Genomic DNA, 8,676 nt, shown 5'->3' with positions numbered 1-8,676 from the left:
GTTTGGAGTGGAAATATAGTATATTTTTAAAGGTGACTTAAGTGAAAGTAACATTGCAAGAACTACAATGAAATTAGGATGTTAAAGTCAAAGTAACTCAATATGTTGTGCATTCTAAAAACTCCCCGAGAAAACAATTAATTTATTTCCTTTCCATAACAAATGCCACTCTGAAGTTAGGTTTTAAAAGAATTTACAAAAACTTATAAAAACAATTTCGTATGCCTTTTTTGGGAAATTGTGAATGTACTTGTACTTATTGAAAAAAAAAAAAAAAATGTTTAAGAAAATTCATCAATCCGTTTTGAAGAAACTATTTTTCAATTTTTTTTATAGTTTAAAACTGGAGATTTTAAATTTGTATGCTAATTGACAGATTTTTCAATATAAATTGTGACTTTAAATGTAATGAGGCTAGATCTTGATCTTAAAGAGAAGGTCTTAAAACGGGAAAAAATTTAGTTTCCTATAATTTTCAGCACACCAACGAGGATTGCCTCATGTTAAAATGCAGGTTTTACCAAATAATTTAATGATATAGTTTTTGAAAAAAAAAAAAAAATAATACCTACTAATAAAATTCACGACTGGGGTCATACGTACTTGCTCTTATGATAAAAGTTACTCTTTGTTAAAGCTTTAAAGAAAATTTAAAATTTGTTATTGTTAAGGAATAAAATCTGTTTTTATAAAATTAATTAAACACCGTTTAAAATGATCTTTTACACATAACCAAGTATGCTATTTGATTTCTTGCATAAAAAGTAATTTTTAATTTTTTTAGAAAAAAGTTTTAGAAAATCGTTAGAGCCGATTTAAAAAAAAATAATATTTTTATAGTTATACAAATACAAATTTTCTAACATTAAAAAAAAGATGAAAGAAAATATTATCGGACACATAAAAACAAAATTTCGATAAAATTTATCAAACTATTTTCAAAAACTCGATTTTTCAAAAAAAAAAAAAAAATCGAAATATTTTTTTTTTAAATCAAAAATTGTGTTTTTTGAAAATTTTGTATGTAACGCCATTTTCAGGAAAACATTATTGAACACATAAAAACAAAATTTCGATAAAATTCATCAAACTATTTTCAAAAAATCGATTTTTCAAAAAAAAAAAAAAAAAAAACGAAATTTTTTTTTTTAAATCAAAAATTTTGTTTTTTGAAAATTTTTTATGTAACGCCATTTTCAAGAAAATATTATTGAACACATGAAAAAAAAAAACATTTTGATAAAATTCATCAAACTATTTACAAAAACCGATTTTTCAAAAAAAAAAAATCGAAATATATTTTTTTAATCAAAAATTGTGTTTTTTGAAAATTTTTTATATAACGTTTCCGAATAAAAAATCAAAAAACAGTTCTATGACAGGTACCTACCGTAAAAAATTGTACAAAAATATTTATTTTTATTTATTTTATTTCAGGGGCCAAAATACTATTTAGTGCCTAAAAAGTTGTCCCTTTGGACAGTGAATTTTGAAAAAAAAATATGGACATTTTTATCAATATGTATATTTTCATATATTTTAGTTGACATATAATGGTTATACTTTAATCTATATTATAAAATAAAATGTATACCGATATGTTTGGAATAATATTTCTATATTTATGACAGTTTAAACACAAAGTGATCAAAACCAAACAACTGCGTTACTTTACTGCAAATTTCAGTTTTATTTGTAAAATCATATATGTAACTAAGCTGTCTGATATTCCTATTGGAAACTATAGGAACAACGTAAGTCTCCTATATGAAGTTATATCACAGAAAAATTAATTTAAATTAAATATACTTAATAGGGTGGGTCAAAAAAATCGAAATTTTTTTTTTTGATTTGGTACTCCGAAAAATCGATTGCTAGACCCCTCTAGAATATACACACCAAATATGAGCTCTTTATATTAATGGGAAGGTCCTCCGCTTTGCAATTTTCCATTTTTACATCAAGCTTCTACTAAAAAAAAATAATTTTTTTATTAATTGACTTTTTAGCAAATTTCTTTTCATATTCTTGTAGGAAATTGAACGCTCTACAAAAAAGGCCTTATAAACTTTTTTCGTTTATCTAACCGTTGAATAGATATTTGAGGTCCAAAAATCGAGAAAATCTTTAGAAATTCGTTTTTTGTTCTTAATTTTGTAACAAATTGAAAAATTATAATGATCAAACGCGCAAGACATATTCTTGTTGGAAATTGATTGTTCCACAAAAAAGGTCTTAATAACTTTTTTCATTAATCTAACCATTCTAAAGATATTCGAGGTCAAAGTTAAAAAAAAATATAAAAACATTTCATATTTTTAAAAAATTTCTAATTCACTGAAACTTCATTATTTTCAAATTAGCAAGATATATTCTTGTAGGGGCTTAAACGTTCTACAAAAAATTCCTTGGCATCAAATTGATTGCTTTAACCGTTTAGAAGATATTCGTATCCAAATCGCAATGCATACGGGTCATAAGAAAACTATTGAAATCAGTGAGCATTGGTTTGGATACGAATATCTTCTAAACGGTTAAAGCAATCAATTTCATTCCAAGGAATTTTTTGTAGAACGTTTAAGCCCCTACAAGAATATATCTTGCTAATTTGAAAATAATGAAGTTTCAGTGAATTAGAAATTTTTTAAAAATATAAAATGTTTTTATATTTTTTTTTAACTTTGACCTCGAATATCTTTAGAATGGTTAGATTAATGAAAAAAGTTATTAAGACCTTTTTTGTGGAACAATCAATTTCCAACAAGAATATGTCTTGCGCGTTTGATCATTATAATTTTTTAATTTGTTACAAAATTAAGAACAAAAAACGAATTTCTAAAGATTTTCTCGATTTTTGGACCTCAAATATCTATTCAACGGTTAGATAAACGAAAAAAGTTTATAAGGCCTTTTTTGTAGAGCGTTCAATTTCCTACAAGAATATGAAAAGAAATTTGCTAAAAAGTCAATTAATAAAAAAATTATTTTTTTTTAGTAGAAGCTTGATGTAAAAATGGAAAATTGCAAAGCGGAGGACCTTCCCATTAATATAAAGAGCTCATATTTGGTGTGTATATTCTAGAGGGGTCTAGCAATCGATTTTTCGGAGTACCAAATCAAAAAAAAAAATTTCGATTTTTTTGACCCACCCTAATACTTAATGATTATTACCAAAAATCTGTAAAAAAAAAAAAACAACTTAAAAAACGAAGGAAATTGGGTTTGATGCAAAATTGCGGATAAACGGTTGTACGCAGAAAAAAAAGTTTTGAAACAAACTTAAACTGTATCAACTTCTTGATTGGTTGTAAAAAAAATCTTTCAATTCAGACGTATTTTGGCAAAGATAAAGCCGGTTAAAGGAATGGAGAGCAAAAATCATAAAAACCGTCATAACTCGAAAACGGGACGAAAACGAGAAAATTACCTCTTAATTTTTTCGACTTAAAATTACCTCAGGTAGGTAATTCTTAAATTCTTATAGAAAAAGCAATATAAAAACAAAAATTGTTTGGAGTTATGCCGTTTTTTTCAAAAAAATAGAACTATTTTCGACGTTGTTTATTTCTGACCCTATGGAAAAAGTGGCGTTTTCAACTTTATTAAAAGACAAAACTAAAAATATGAAAATATTATATTATTTTAACTCAATTTTATTTATTAAATAAAGTAAAAGATACAAGAAATGCACTTATTCTAGTTTATACGACAAATATAAACAAATATAAACATCTTTTTAACTCAATTACAGAACCGGAAAAAAAGCCGAAATTATGAAAAAATTGTACCGGGTTGTTCTTTTACTTTTTGACAATGTGGGAACTAGAAGAAGTAGTAAATCGCTGATTACACAAAAAAGTGCGTTTTTGAAGTAAAAAATTCTTTAGTATCGTAGTGATTTGAAACAAGATGAAACGAAAACGCGACACGAACATTCAACTTGTTATAACTTTTTTGTTTTAATAGATAGATGAATGAAATTTGTACTGTAGATAGGTAATTAAATAAATTATAATTGTACAAAATTTCAATGAATTTCATATTCAAAATTCTGAGATAACGGTAAAAAGATGTTCTTTTCCTACACACGCTTAATAATACACATGCCTGATAACATAATCTCTTATTTGATATATCACACCTAACGGTACGTGCTCTACAAGTTACACAATCTTAAATTGAAAAAATTGAAAAATACAAAACACCTGTGGAGATTTGTTGCCGATGATGATCAGATCAGCCACCAGCAGGTTTTGAACCTCGGTCATGAAATTTTGGAGCAAATTTAAAAAAAAAAGTGGAGCAAATGCAAAATTTCCGGAGTAGATTTGAAACAAAAAAAAATCTTTACCTTTTAGGAACATTTTTTTAATAAATAAAATGCACGACTGGGGTCGCACGTACTTGCTCTTATGCTTAAAATAAGAAATTAAAAAAAAATCTGTTTTTATAATTAATTAAATATCGTTTTAAATGATCTTTCACAAAAAACCAAGTATGCCAGTTTACTTCTTATATAAAAAGGAATTTTTAGAAAAATTTTTTCGAAAATCGTTAGAGCCGTTTTTTAAAAAAAAATATTTTTTATATATAAAATTTTTCTAATATTTTTCAAAAAAAAAAATTGGTATGCCATTTCGAAGAAATAATTTATCTACGCATAAAAACAAAATTTCAAAATTTTTCATAAACCCATTTTCAAAAAATTGATTTTTCAAAAAAAAATTTTGAAATATTTTTTAAAAATCCAAAAATGAGTATTTTGAAAACTTTCTAAAATTTTAATATCAACTTTACCTAAACGCTTTTGTATAAAAATTTTCGTTGAAATCGGGGTGGTCTTGAACGAGATATTCATAAATCAAAAAAACCGTTCTATGACAGGTACCGTTAATAACGGTAAAAAAAATATTTTTTGAAGTGAAAACTTCTTTAGTATCGTAGTGATTTGAAACAAGATGAAACGAAAACGCGACACGACTTCAACTTGTTATAACTTTTTTGTTTTAATAGATAAATGAATGAAATTTGTACTACAGATAGGTAATTCAATAAATTATAATTGTACAAAATTTCAATTAATTTTATATTCAAAATTCGGAGATAACGGTAAAAAGATGTTCTTTTCCAACACATGTTATATCTTTTGATCTAGTGCACTTACAAATTTGATTTAACTTTAATACGCATGCTGATAACATAACCTTTTATTTGATATATCACACATAACGGTACGTGCTCTACAAGTTACACAATCTTAAATTGAAAAAAATTTAAAAATACCTCAAAACACCTGTGGAGATCTATTGGCGATGACCAGCTACTAGTGTAGGAAGTACCGTAATCTCAGTCTGGAAATTCGACATGGTTGACTTTAAAAAACTCTAACTTCTCTTGTAGACATCTTTGAAAAAAGATTTATATTTCATTATACAAGGTGAAACAATAAGCTTTCACATGGTATAAATTTTTTCATAGGTTGTCAAACAAAAAAATTGATTTAATAGCATGAGAACATAAAAATAAATTTTGTTTTGCTTTTTTTTATGAAATTTCATCGAGTTTAAAAAATTCTAGCTCTTTTTGTAGATGTCTCATAGGTCTGATCGATATATATATTTTGAGCTAAGACAAAAAGCTTTCAGATGATATAAAATTTATATGGGTTGTCATATCAAAAACATGGATTTGAAGGTGATAGAATACAAATAGGAAGATTTTTGCTATTTTTATTTTCAAGAAAAATGATTTTTTAAGGTTTCACTTCTACCACGTGTGAATTGCACACATGACTTTTTTTTTTATTTCGAAAGTTGGATCTTATGTGTAATACTACACTCAAAAATTTTAATCAAAATCGTTAGAGCCGTTTTTGAAAAAAATTAACTTTTCTATTTCCGTTATATGACAGGTACCGTTAGTTTTGGTCCGAAAAAAAAAATTTGAATTTGTCCTCTAGGGAATCACCCAAAACTTTTAACTACCAAGTTTGAACAAAATCACTCCAATAGTTTAGGCTGTAGCTCGAGGTACATACAGACAGACAGACAGACAGACAGACAGACGGACAGACAGACAGAATTGCCGGACCCACTTTTTTGGCATTCTCCATCATCGTAATGTCATGTAAAATTGTTATCTCGAGTTCGATTTTTTTTACGAATCCTAAACTTGCCCTATAGTACCTATATCGCAAGTAAAAATAATTATAAGGCTTAAATTAAAGTCAATTCAATTCATAAAAAAGAACTATTTTGTGATAAATTCACCTTGGACCAAATTATATTGTTTTATTAGCCTCATTAATGAAAGTGGTGGTTCAAAAATGTGTTTGCAATTCTAAAATAAATACAATTTCGATTTAAAACATTCCAATATGGTTAGCAAAGTTAGTTAAGGAAACAATTTTTCTGTGTGGAAAAAGTGGAGTAAATCCTGAAAAATCGGAGCGTTGGAGTAGATTATTTTTTTGCCTCAAAAGTGGCTTCAAAAAATTCTTACTTTTTTGGTAGGCATGTGATATAAAATTTGTTATAGGTTGTTGGAATAAAAAAAGGTAGGTTTGTTTTTTCGATTTTCTTTGCAAGAAAAAGGATTTTTTAAGGTTTCACTTCAAACACGTTTGAATTGCACACATGATTTTTTTTTTAATCAGTTCTGTACTCTATAAGCTCAAAAATGACAAATTTCTACTTATGCCACTTTACCTTGAAAACAACGATATGATGTATATTCACATATTAGTCATAGATACTTCCCTTAAAAATTTTAGGCATGTAAAAACATTGATGAAAATTGTCAGTCAGAAGGTCTTCCTGGAATTCAATTTCAATTCAGGCTAATTTGTGTCGTTTATATTTTTTTTCATAATTTATAGACTATATTTAATTGATTAGAATAACATTAATTGAATCTTGCGAATGATTTACGATTAAATGGACGACACAAATTTGTATCATTCTTTATGTTCCTTCATGTGTGACTCTTTGATCACATATGAAGCAGAACATACCACACAATCGAATATACATATATTCAAATGTCATAAATATTCCTAAGCAAAAGTGACATTTCAATTTATCAGCATAGAAAAAAAAAACAAAAAAAAAAGATTTGCAGACACAAAAAACAGCCTAACATCTGCAAAGTATCCAAAAACCGTATGTACCTATACCATATTGAACGAACAAGCTAAAATTCAACATTTCTATTTTTCTGTTCATTTCAGAGGCAAACAAAAAAATATAAAATTTTTTTTCACCCACATCGTTGACTAGTTATGCCATAGAAGGTTTTTCCATAAAAAAAAAAGATCTGGCAAATTCACAAGATAACAAAAAAAAAAAAAATACAAACACACATACATATGGTATATGAATTTAAATAAATTGATCAATATTTCAAAAAGAACAGAAATAGTTTTCGTTTGAGCAGATATTGCTATGGACCGGTAGATTGTTTCCCAATCCACAATGAATTGCCAATAAATTTCCCTAGCCGCGTATAAATGGCGGAACAATAATAAATGATTCGTCTGAATTGTTCCAAAAATAAAATTAAACCAGAAATGATTAAATCAATGCTGGCCATGACCAATAGATGGACAAAAGAAATAAGTATAATGGCTGTGTTATGTCCTTTTTCACATGGAACAATACAAAAAAAAAATGCTCATTTTTGTAGGGTGAGTTGGAGTTCATTTTATACAAAAAGGAAACCTGCAAATTGATACAGAAACAAACAATATGGAATTGAAACAATATATAGGTGTTATTTATACCACCATCCCGAATCGAATATAAATAAAATACCTACATTTATAAATTATTCTTAGAGGTTGGTGGTTTTATATAAATAAAATTGTAAGTGGGTGAATTAGTGGATAATAACATACATAATATTGAACTTTCGGAAACAAAAGACGTAAAATAAAATAAAGTTGAATTTAATGGAAACCATACATAGGACACCCTAATATGAAAATACAACACCATCTTTTTAGTTGTTACTAAACTCTAAATGAAGTACTTACCTATGCTATTTGATTTAAAAAGAATTTTGGTTTTTTTTTTGTTGAACATTTTTGGAAACATTTTTTTTTTTAATTTTTCTTATAAGAATTTTTAAACTTTTTTTTTTGGGTATGATAAAATTTTTAGTTGACATATTGAAGAAACGATTTTACAAACAAAAATTTGAAATTGCTTTCAATCAAAATTTTTTCAAGAGTGTTTTTTGTGCGAAAATTGGTTATTTAAAAATATAAAAAAATTAATATTGGCACAAAATATAAATGTCATCAAAAAGTAGGATTGTAAAAATTAGTGGTCTATCTATCTATGAAAATTAGGAACTATCGAATGATTTGAACTATCGAATAGTTCATTCATTCATTTATTCGTTCGAATAAAAACTATCGAATAAAACTATAGAATAAAAACTATCGAATAAACTATCGAATAAACTATCGAATAAAAACTATCGTATAAAAAAACTATTCAAATGAAAAAACTATCGTTTAAGAAAACTATTTGAATGAAAAAACTATCGTATTAAAAACTATTCAAATGAAAATAGTAACTAAACTATCGAATGAAAAAACTATTCGAATGAAAATAGTAACTAAACTATCGAATTAAAAAACTATTCGAATGAAAATACTTACTAAATGAATGA

Source organism: Episyrphus balteatus, chromosome 2, assembly GCF_945859705.1.
Source record: "Episyrphus balteatus chromosome 2, idEpiBalt1.1, whole genome shotgun sequence".
NCBI classification, from domain to species: Eukaryota; Metazoa; Arthropoda; class Insecta; order Diptera; family Syrphidae; genus Episyrphus; species Episyrphus balteatus.
This window is presented reverse-complemented; position numbering follows the sequence as displayed.